Source organism: Pinus tabuliformis, chromosome 6 (assembly GCF_031772625.1).
Source record: "Pinus tabuliformis cultivar Carrire ecotype Pingquan chromosome 6, CPIR1, whole genome shotgun sequence".
NCBI classification, from domain to species: Eukaryota; Viridiplantae; Streptophyta; class Pinopsida; order Pinales; family Pinaceae; genus Pinus; species Pinus tabuliformis.
This window is the reverse complement of record NC_142292.1, coordinates 698314525-698326530: the sequence shown is the minus strand read 5'-3', so window position 1 is coordinate 698326530 and position 12006 is coordinate 698314525. Positions and strand designations below refer to the sequence as shown.

The 12006-nt window shown below is 38.0% G+C and overlaps 1 pseudogene; it reads left to right on the top strand.

The window, feature by feature from the left end:
* The window catches only part of LOC149260584 (sucrose synthase 2 pseudogene), a 72178-nt pseudogene extending 60411 nt beyond the window's left edge, over positions 1–11767 (top strand).
* Positions 11768–12006: the final 239 nt, after the last annotated feature.

Genomic DNA, 12006 nt, shown 5'->3' with positions numbered 1-12006 from the left:
GCTGTTATCTTATAGATACAGTCTAGATCATCATCGCTCTCATAATCGCGGACTGGTTCAGTATAGTGTGATCCTTCAACAGGATCTATGGGTACTATTACGCAGAATGATTTGTTCCTAAATATCATCTTTTGCTTCTTTAGGTTGATTACCCCGTTCATATCAGTAGCCCAATCAATTCCAAGGAGCGCACGATAGGGGTTATTTTCATCCACAATTTTTATTACCTCAAAGTCAGCCAACACTCTTGCGCCTTCAATATCTATAGTCACCCCTTGCAGCGGCCCCATGGGGATGATCTTTTGCTTATTCGCCATCCTTAACTGAATTGGAGACCACTACAGTGTGGGTCTTCCCATCCGTTCCCACGTCTACTTTGGTAGGACGTTCACGTCTGACCGAGATCCAAAATAACCTGTTCCATCTCGTATTCTCCTATCTGCGCAGTCAGACTCATATCTCGTCCTATCCTTATTTTATGCTTACCAATCTTTCGTGCCACGCACGGTTCACCCGAAGTGTTTCCGGCACATCTATTTATAAGCTCCTGTAATCCCTTCACAACCTTGCTATCACACAACAACTTCATGCAGGTCTCTAGAAAGGTCGTAAGCATAGAAGGGTCCATCTCCTAATCAGGGTTATCCTTGCTCCCTGAGGTGGAGGCCTCAACAAAGCTCTTCTTTGCTTCCATGAACATTTCATGTGCACGCTCCAAATGAAATCTAGCCTCCTTCATCGGAGCTTTGCGAACCCATACGTTGTCTTCGGGTTGCTTCCCTTTATCATCCCCTGTTGCAATACCACTTCGGAGCACTATATTCACATTTGGATCCTCTTCGCGAGGCTCAAACCTCATCATCTGCAGGTTCTGAGTCGGCTGAGGTGGTAGCGCCCCTTTGTTGCGTATCCTCACTATCAGCGTAGGACAGTCCTCTGTTTCATGATCAAACAAAGTGCAATATTTGCATGATGGATGCGTGGGGTTAGTGCAATTTTTGGCATAGTGTCCTGGTCCTCCGTAATTGTAACAGATTAGCTGTCCCCGGCCTCTTCCAGGTCCTCCTTCGCCTCGGCCTTGTCCGCGCCCCTAAAAGCATGTTCGCGCCATCCCTGCATTCTGGTAAGGGGACCACATTTCTTCCTAAACCCTATAGGTGGGTGTTCTACCCATAATCAATTCATAACTTCTGCAGTTGCGCTCATCATGTCCTACCGACCTACAGAAGTTGCAAAACAGTTGTTTTAGTGTTTGTACAAACTTCTGCAACAAATGATAGTTATCTGTCGTATGCTTTCCTGCTACCTGACCTATAGCACACCATAATGAAGGCCCTGTTCTTGGTCCTACTTGAGCTTCCAGCCTCAAAGGCACTAGTCCCCCTTCTGCAATGTAGTTCACAAAGACTGGGAAATGGTATTTGTCATGGCCCTGACCCTTGCATTTCAAGCACCATACCTCTTCACGCACCTCCAGTCGAACTTATCTATCCTGCTTCAAACTTTGCATTTCAAGGAAAAGATTTTGCAATTGCGCATGGATCTGTTGAACCCCTAGATTCGGATCCTGCATCGGTGTTTCATGCAATCTCATCGCAATCTCCAAGGCCTCTTCCCGAGTCATTATCTTCTATTGTGACAGCGCAACCCTTAGGTGTGGCAGGAGCAAATCCACGAACCACTCTTGGTGTTGTCCATCTGTTAAGTTCATATTAGCTTCGCGGATTTTACACTTCAATCTCTGATCTAATTCCCAGTGTGTCTCACCCAATTTCATTGTGATTCTTTGAACCCCAAAATTGACTGTGCCTCCAATTTAGGCCTACTGAATTCTTTATTCAGCGTAGTATGGATGTCTGCCACTCTGGTGTTTGCGTTATCATTAGAGTATTTAATGTACCAGGTTAGCGCATGATCCTACAACGCACTAACCATTGTTTCCTTCTTCATGTGATCATTTGTAATGCCCTGAGCTTCCCATATAGCTTTTATGATGAACTAGAACTGGTCCGGGTCCTCATTTCCCAAGCCTTTAAACAAAGGAAAATTCATTGAATTTTCCATGTTGAACTGTGGTGGAGGGCAATCGCAGGAATCCTTGTCTTATTAACTGAATAGCACTTCACAGAGAAGCCTACGCTACTCCCTCTTCATCACCCAATGGAGGTGAAATCAATGGACTATATTTGGGACCCTTTCTCCCTTCATTTCTGTAAGTCTTTCCGCTTCGCGTAGCTCTGAACATCAAGGTAGTTGCATAACCCATTTTTCGCACAATAACATTTTAATCTAGGTATTCAAAGACTTTAAATACTTACCTTGCAAACCTTTGAAAAAGTGTCACTCTACCTCGTTGTAGTTAATTGATGTATCGACCATGAATTCAATCACAAATCCTCTTATGATGTGATCGAGCCAATGATCGACAACGTGAGTGATATTATCCTTAGAGTCTTCTAGTATTTGTACTAGCTCCGGGGTCCAAACAATAGGACCGTCAAGTCTCCACTTTCCTTGGCTATCTGCTAGCTTCGCAATCCACTCGTATAGCTCAACCGGAAAGGAACAGAAAAATATCTCATGGATTTTGGTATATAGGTACCTGTCTAGCCACTATTCCTTTGTCAGTCGCATGTTTCAGTTCTCCTGCGCTGTGAATTCGTGGATCTTCATATCCAACCAGTCTCTGATCTCTTTCTTAGTTGGGTTCCAGTGACACGACATCACACATCTCTTATGAATATTCTAGTCCTGACAACGGAAACATTTTTTGGCTTAATGGGGCCCGAGCTAGGTTCAGCATTAGTTAGCCAAACAAATTCCTACACTACTGGCCCTTTCAGCATTAGCCCATGGTGCGCAGACCAAAGTCTCACCCGAAGCAATATGGGGGGATGCTAGAACCAAGTTTCTGCACCCTAAGATGGCTGTGATGTTGGTTTATTCCTTCTGTTTTTTCCTTCGCGCAGGTCGTTAAGTTCTAGGGCTTTGTCTATCTAGTCATTTATTTCGCCCTTTAGTACCTCCATGATTGACCTTTGCGCAGCCCTAACCTGCGATTAAAGTACTTTTGCACTGCTAAGGCAGCGTACTGTGCAGATTCCAAAACTATCTTAAGTGTCTTACTTATCTTATTAAACAATCACAATTACCACCACGTAAACAAATGTTCTTAGTTGTGTTCAATTAACCAATGTAATTACATACATTTGTGCATCGCATAAGCATTACAAATGAAATTCATACACAATATGACAAGATGCATTAATAGGAAACAAAGACACGGAATTTGTAGAATGCTTCCCTTTATTGATATCGTTAGATGATTACAGATTCTATCCGCCCTGCGCACACAGCTGCAGGGGTCCACGCACTCAGCTGCAGACTTCTACCCTAGGCCTCTGCGCACTAATCTGCAAATCCTCCACCTACACTAAGACCCGAAACTTAGACTTCTCTCTTTATCACTCAAGACTTCATAATTCATCCAAACGTATTCATTATTACTTATGACTACTTATAGCTTACTTTCTTAGCTCTTTTTATACAATCCCATGGTCTGCGGACCATGGGTAGATCTTTACAGCCAACTTTACTTTACAAAAAGAGGGTAGACAACCCTTTATGACTCCTAATACCTTCACGCTCTGCGACCAGAAAATATGGAGACTTTACAACTTTATTACAGAATTTGACCCAAAACATGGGCTTTTAGCCCCAAAACTGTCCTTGGTGGATCCTGTTCCCAACAAAAGGAAAAGAGAAAAAAAGGGTTGATGTACTCAACAGGCTGATGCAAATGATCCATATAGTAGCTATAAGTTCCTATGGAACTGATCTTATAGAAAGGAAAAAACATGCAAGGCAAGAAGATGAAAAATATCAGCACTTAAAGGAGAAATTGCAACAAGTGTCCAATTGTGAAAAAGACAAGGAATATTGTGTCTTAGAAAATGGGTTGATTAGATTCAAGAATATAATCTATGTGAAAAATAAGGCCAATCTAAAGAATACGATATCGAAGGAGTTTCATGATAAACCATACTTTGTTCACTTTGGTTACCAAAATACTTATAGACATCAAGAAATGTTACTATTGGCCTAATTTGAAAAAGGAGGTGGTTGATTTCATCTCCAAATGCATGGAACGCCAATGGGTGAAAGTTGTGTGCAAGAACCCGGATGGTTTATTGCAAACTATTCCCATTCCATAATGGAAGTGGTAAGTGATTTCCATGGAAATTATTATAAGGATACCAAATAATTCGAAACAACATGATGGAATCATGGTAGTGGTTGATAAGTTGAGTAAAGTGGCTCACTTTGTAGATGTTAAGTCTGCAAATTTAGCTAGTGGGGTGGCTCAAGTTTTTGTAAAGGAAATTGTGAGATTGCATGAAGTTACCAAGAAGATTATCTTGGATAGAGATGTTAATTTCACTTCAAACTTTTGGACATAACTATTCATAGGACTCAGAACTGAGCTATTGAGGACAAATAGGATCATCAAGGACACACTGAGAATCTATGTAATTAACTAGCTACCAATGATGTGGGAAGAATACCTTCCACTTCTAGAATTTGCATACAACAATGTGTATCAAGAATCACTAAAAATAATCCCATTTGAAGCACTCTATGGGAGGAGTTGTAATACTCCTATCAGCTGGAGTGAACTAGTGAATATGGTCCTTATTGGGTCTGATATGTTGGAGGACATAGAGCAAGAAACGAAGACCATCAAAAGTAATTTAAAGGTGGCATGAGAAAGGTAGAATACCTATGCAGACCAACATAAAGTACACAAAGAGTTCCAAATTGGGGAACATGTTTACTTGCAAGTTAGACCTAAATAAACCTCCTTAAAATTTGGTTGATGTGCTAAGTTGGCACCATGATTTTGTGGGCCATTTGAAGTGCTTGATAGGATAGTGCCAGTGGCCTATATGTTTTCCATGCCTCCATCAATAATATTTAATGATGTCTTTCATGTTTCATTGCTTGAAATATATGTGCAAGGTGATAATCATGTAACTGATTGCTATGTGCCACAAGTAGAATCAAAGGGAGACTTCCAACTAGAAACCCTATGCATCCTAGATATGAGACAACTCATGCTCCAGAATAGAGAAATAGAGAAAGTAAAAGTGCAGTGAAGGCACTTTGGGCCTAAGGAATCCACGTGGGAAATGGATGATTGGTTGTGGGAAACATATCCTTTCTTATTTGTTGAGTAAATAAAATGTAAATACAATGTAAATGTTTTAAAGAGTTATATGTATAAAGATCCATATCAGTTGTTCTTGGTTTTAAACACATATTATTTGTAAATGGTTACTAAACACCAAGGATGGTGTTTCCCGAAGGGGGAGGGGATTGTGACACCCCTTGGTTAATATTTCCTCATTGTAAATAATTGTAATTATTTGAAAAAAAAGTTGAGATAAAGGGACACAGATTCCATTTGCTTGGGTAGGGAGATTTCTTGAGGAATTGGGAATATAAATACAACAACCATGGATTGGATGAGAAGATTAAATGAGTTGACTGTACAATAAATTTAATCGAAAATAAAAGGATAGGCCCATGTGTATTTAACTATAGTAGCAAGCAAATAGGAAAAAGAATTAAAGAACAAAAATGTGTTGTGTTGTCCAAGGTAGGTTGACTACGTGGAGCCTTGGAAGAAGACACATGGTTGGTTTGTTAGACAAGAAAGAAAAAAGGTCGATGAGCGAGACCAACGAACACATTCTCGCACAAGTGCAAATGAAGAAACACAAAATGGTGAACATTGGGAGAAATTCATCTAAGGGTCGGAGGTGTGATAAGAAAGCAATAATCAAAATCACACTGATCAAGCTCTAGAGAAAGTGAATGAGTTGCAAATCTATGAAAGAGACTTTTTGGGTGCAAACATTATATAGAGTAGTGGCTTGGTCTAAGGTTGAAGAACCCAATCGAAGCTTCAGGATTGATGAACGTATGGGATTAGGAAAAGAAACTCAAGTATTTTTGAGTTCTGACGAACCACCAAGAGTAGCCTTGGGGATGAAGCTCCAGTGCCTGACTCACTGATGAAGTACCTAGAGAGGTGATCTATTTACCCAATAGTAGCTTAGCCATTGTTGAAACTTCCCTTGACATGGAATCTTTTCTCCTGAAAGTGAGTTGAGATTATCTATATTATAGTATCCTAGCATGGATATTAATCATGTCTGAAAAGTATGGAAAGACTGAGTGGAAGCTTATGTAGCTAGTGGAAGAAGGAAGAGTTACCTTGTGACATCTTGTTTCAATTGTCAATATTGGTTATGTTTACTCTTAAAATCACTCCACCTAAAGCACTAGAATCTAGCACGGGGTTGACAACTACAAGTAAAACCAGTTGTAGCTTGTGTATGGTTGGGTGGACAGTTAAAGTCCCATTCTCAGTTGTCAAATCTCCTTATAATATAAGTATACTCTTATGGATTTGTTCATGTGATTATCATGTCTCTATTTACTACATTGAACTAATGCCATGCTACTGTTGAGGAGTGTTATTTTCCTGCGAGTTGCATGAATGAGGAATATTAACATCTTGTGTAAATATTTTAAGTAATTGTTCATTTTTTATGGATATTTCTAAGCTTGAAATTATCTTAAGATTTCTTGAGCATGAAGAGATGGGAATCTATATTAATGATTAATTTTCCCGCACTGATATATTTGAATATCTAGCCACTGTGTTGATAAATTGCTCATGTTAACACTAAGGAATGTAATTTCCTATATAGAAGTTTTCCTTGAATATTTTCTTAGGAATTGTTTATTCTTGTATCCATCATGAGCCTGTAAATTGGTCTAAATGGCCTAGGTATGAATAGTTAGGTAACCTTTGTTAATCACTTGGATGGTTGTATGAAAATGATGTGTCCAATAGGTTTTGGTTTATAAGTTGTAAGGTCAGGAGGAATAACACACACACACACACATATATATATATAGATATAAGTATTTAGACATTAGGGATAGAGAAATGGGATTAGGGAAGTAGGATGAAGGATTAAGTTATGTGGGGCCTCAAGAAAAAGCTACTAGATTAAGGGTCTTAGGGACTAGGTGTGGATGGGGTTATGGGTCTAGGGTACAATTATAGGTAGGTTCCTAGACACATAAGGGGCTAGTATTAAAGAAAATGTAGGGTCTTAAGGGTAGATGAGGCTAAGGTTTGAGCATAGGAAAGAAGGAAAGGGTAGATGGGGTCTATGGTCAAATGTATATATAGGCTTTATTAAGAAGTGGGATAATGGATAGAATTTAAGAGCTAGGTGGAAGAGACTCATGAGATTGGGTTTGAGACATAGGAAAGGAAGGGAATAAGGGAACATGCTTGGGCCTAATGGCTAAGAGGCTTGAGGGGGTGAAGGAAAAAATTCCTAATGGTAGAGGTATGGGCCCATGTGTGAAGGATCCTTAAGGTGCTAGATTCTTTATATACAAGTAAAAAGTGTAGGTCATTAGGACCTACAAGTGTAATACTTATGTCCCCATGGGTGTCTAGGGTGAGCATCCCAAGGGTAAAGAGATGTAAGTGTTGGGTAGAGATGGAGAGACAAGTATATATGGATAGAGGGATTAAGAGATGGGTGCAAAGGGACTAGTGTTGGGGGACTAACTTGGAGGTGAAGGCCTGAAGGAAGAGGGGCTACTATGAGGGTGTTGGGAATACATGGAAGAGGTAAAGGGGATTTGGGATCCATTAGTGAAGGATCCAATGATAAGGGGATATGGTTTAGGGATTTATAGGCCAAGGCTTGTGGCTATGGTTAGGGTTAAATATGAGGGGTCATGAAATAAGGATATAGGCCAAAGGAATATGGGGCTCAGGGTGAAGGGAGCCAAAACACAAGGATAAATGGTGAAGAGGTACCTAGGGTTGAGAATAATACCCTAGTGAAGAGGGGATAGGGAAATAATAAGGTCGGAGGGACGAGGGTCTATAGATAGAGGTTCTAAGGTCATGTATTAATTTTATAAGTAAAATATATATAGATATTCAAAAAGAAAATTCAATTTCCTATATTTCATAATTTTACACCATATTAAAATTCAAAATGAAAGTCCATTAAATCATCCCTCCAAGTTAAGAGATTGTTTGTATCCCATGTTTCTATTGCCACTAACTTGTCGTGGGACACCATCATTAGATTCCACACACCCTCACCCCATTGTAAGAACAATGGCCTAGCTATGAAGCATTACAAACACAATGGTGGTCACATCAAGGGCATCAAAAACTCCTTAATAAGGTATAATATATTCATAATTGTTAATCGAACTTCTTTATACATTCATTTTTTATTTTCTTATTCATATGGGTTTGTAGCACTCAACTAAAATGACAAATGATCCTTCCACATCACCCATGTTAGTTAACTAGATTTTCATGTTTCCTAGTGACATGTGCTCGAATTGACATAGATGGTTGACGTAGTTGTTGTTGTAGTGTGGTCAATGGTAACAACTCACACCAAGGTAACCATTAAGTATAATATATAGCAATTTATATTGAATTATACAGAAAATTTTATATTAACATATAACACACTTTAAAAAAGGTAGTTACAAGTAGGACCATCAACCCTTTACACCATCGTCACTTCTATTCTTCCTCACATTATAGAAAGTTATGCAAAGTACATTCATTTTCCTATTATTAGTTTAAATTACTTATTTAAATCTAGTAGAGTGCAAGATAATATAAATTTCTATGAAAACAAATATCCCTATAAATTTCACCTTAAACACTACTTACATTGGTGATTAAATACAACATTTGGAAATGCATTGAACAATCAATTTTTGATTTGGAATACATGAAGTACAGGCTTTTAGACTATTAATATACCCACCTTACTCATTTGTGAGGAATGTTTAATTTTATGTGCCCTTACAATGAATTTGGTTCATTTGCTTAGGATTTTCCCTTCCACAATTCCTACTTCATCGGTCCATGCCCCTATTGGTTTTTTAGAGCCTATTAACACACCTTATTCACATGTATTTTAGAAATGGTTAAGATTTACTAGTTACATCTGCCTATTATTCATGTTAACATTAAACTATTTTAGACTATTAATATATCCACTTTACTCATTTGTGAGGAATGTTTAATTTTATGTGCCCTTACAATGAATTTGGTTCATTTGCTTAGGATTTTCCCTTCCACAATTCCTACTCCATCTGTCCATGCCACTATTGGTTATTTAGAGCCTATTAACACACCTTATTCACATGTATTTTAGAAATGGTTAAGATATACTAGTTACATCTGTCTATTATTCATGTTAACATTAAATCATGCATCTAAATAGTTTGATACACTACAACAAAACCTTGTGACTAGCATCCCTTTCTGCTTCCTTTTTTTCTTCTAGAGCCCATTTTTGGTGCTATTTGTGTCCATTTATCAAATATGGTGCAAAACTTGATGCAAATTTTTCACCGAGTTTTGCACCAAGTCTTACATCAAGTTTAGCACCACGTATTGTAATAGGTTTTGCACGAGATTTTACACCAAGTTTTACGTGAGGTTTTATGCCAAGTTTTGTGCCATCCTTTGCACCATGTTTTGAATGAAATTTGGCACCTAATTTTTTTTCACCAACTTTTGCATCCTCTATTGCATCCACTTTTTGCGCTTACACTTGCATCAACTTTTGCATCATCTCTTGCATCCTCTTTTGTATCATTTTTTAAATCATTTTTTGCATCCATTTTTGCATATTTTTTGCATCCCCTTTGTGCCAAGTTTTTCATCGAGGTTTGTGTCTAGTTTTGCATCTAATTTTGCATCTTCTCTTGTTGCATTGACTTTTACATCTTGTTTTCCATCCATATTTGCATCCTCTTTTTCCTCTGTTATTGTGTCCACTATTGCATCCATTTTTCTTGTGCCATAATTTGCACCTAGTTTGGCACTTCCCTTTGCACCCTTCTTGTTTCTAAATTTTTATCCACGATTGCATCCTCATATACATCTAGGTTTTCATCGACTTTTACATCAATTTCAATCCCTTTTTATATCCACTTTTGTGTCAAGATTTGCATAAGGTTTTGTGTCTCATATTGCACCTAGTTTTGCATAGAATTTTGTTGCATCAACTTTTGCATCCTATTTTACATCCATTGTTGCACCCACGTTTACGCCCACTTTTACATCCCTTTTTGCATCTTATTTTTCATCTTCATTTGCTTCTTTTTTTGCATTTATCATTACATCCACTTTTGTTGTGACACAACTTGTGCCATGTTTTGTACTTATTGTTGTACCCACGTTTGCTTCCAATTTTGCATCCATCTTCGCATCCTCTTTTGCATAAAATATTGCATCTATTTTTGCATCCACTTTTGTGTTGGGTTTTGCGTCTTATTTTGTATCTTCTGTTGCATGTACTTCCATTGCATCCATATTTTGCATCCAATTTTGTTTCTCATGTTGCACCCATGTTTGCATCCACTTTTACAACCCTTATAGCATCTTGTCTTGCATCTAAGTTTGCATCTTTTTTTGTGCCTATTATTACATCCACTTTCTCATCCACTTTTTTTTTGCTGTGATTTGTGCCATATCTTATGCCTATCGTTGCAACCCACATTTTCTTCCACTATTGCATCCACTTTTGCATCCTCTTTTGTGTCCAAGTTTTCATCAAATATTGTTTATGTTTTTTGCGTCCCATTTCGAATCTACTTTTACATCCACTTTTGCTTCATCCAATTTTGCAACTAATTTTGTGTCCACTATTGCACCCATGTTTGGCCCATGTTTACATCCCTTTTTCATCCAAGTTTTCCTCCTTTTTGCATTCAAGTTTGTGTCTTTTTTTTTTCTTTACATTCATTGTTGTATCCACATTTGTTTCACCATAATTCATGCTAAGTTTTATGCCTACTATTGTTCCCATGTTTGAATCCTATTTTGTGTTGAAGTTTGCGTCAACTATTTCATCTACTTTTTCATCCACTTTTGTGTCAATTTTTCTGTCTTGTTTTCTATCTACTTATGTTGTGTCCACTCTTCATCCAAATTTACGTCTATTTTTACCCCCATTTTTTTGTTCACTTTTGTATCCCTTTTCCAACACAGATCATACTTTTTGCATTGATGATATTTCTTATGACATTGAAAATTATGAACAACTGATGACAATGTCAATAATTGTTAAAATTGGCAACTAGGGCCAAACTCCATGTGGGTCATCTTATTTATGGCAGCTGATATTTTTATTGGATCCCTCTCGTCGAGAGGTGTAGGATTGATCTAAAGATCATCTGATTCCGATAAGTATTTATGGAGATATGAATTTATTTTGATTATGGAATTATTATCAAGCCGACCAACAACTTATGTAGGCTCTAGAAGCCCAAATGTCATGTCTATTCATCATCTACATTTTAATATAAATAGAAGAGGATTTGAAGTCATTTGTACATACGCTCTTCATGTGATCTCCTCCTCTCCACGTCTTGGGTTTTTGGGGAAGGAGAGACACAAAAAGAGTAAGTTGGACTAAGTGTATGATGCCCTAGCTGTAGCCCTAGCCGCAGGTCATAAAGATTCTTATATACAAATCATGGAGACCTTATACGCTGTTCAAATACACTGGATGTGATATGCTGTTCATATATGCAGTTCATAATGGAAGTGATACAGTGTTTATACGCTGGACATATTACGCTGTTCATAGTTCATGATAAGGATATATACGAAGACATTTAAATGCAGGCCATGACATTCATATGCAGGCAAATGAAGAAACCCTACCCGTTGTAAAAGGGATATGTATATACACTGAAATGGATGCTAAAATAGACTGCTCATCAACGCAGCAAGATATATACAGGCCATGATACATATAGGTAATACAACGTAGCAAGAATGCAACATGATATATACATGCTGTCAATGATATACATGTTGTAATATATAACATAGTTGTAGAGACACTTATACGTTGG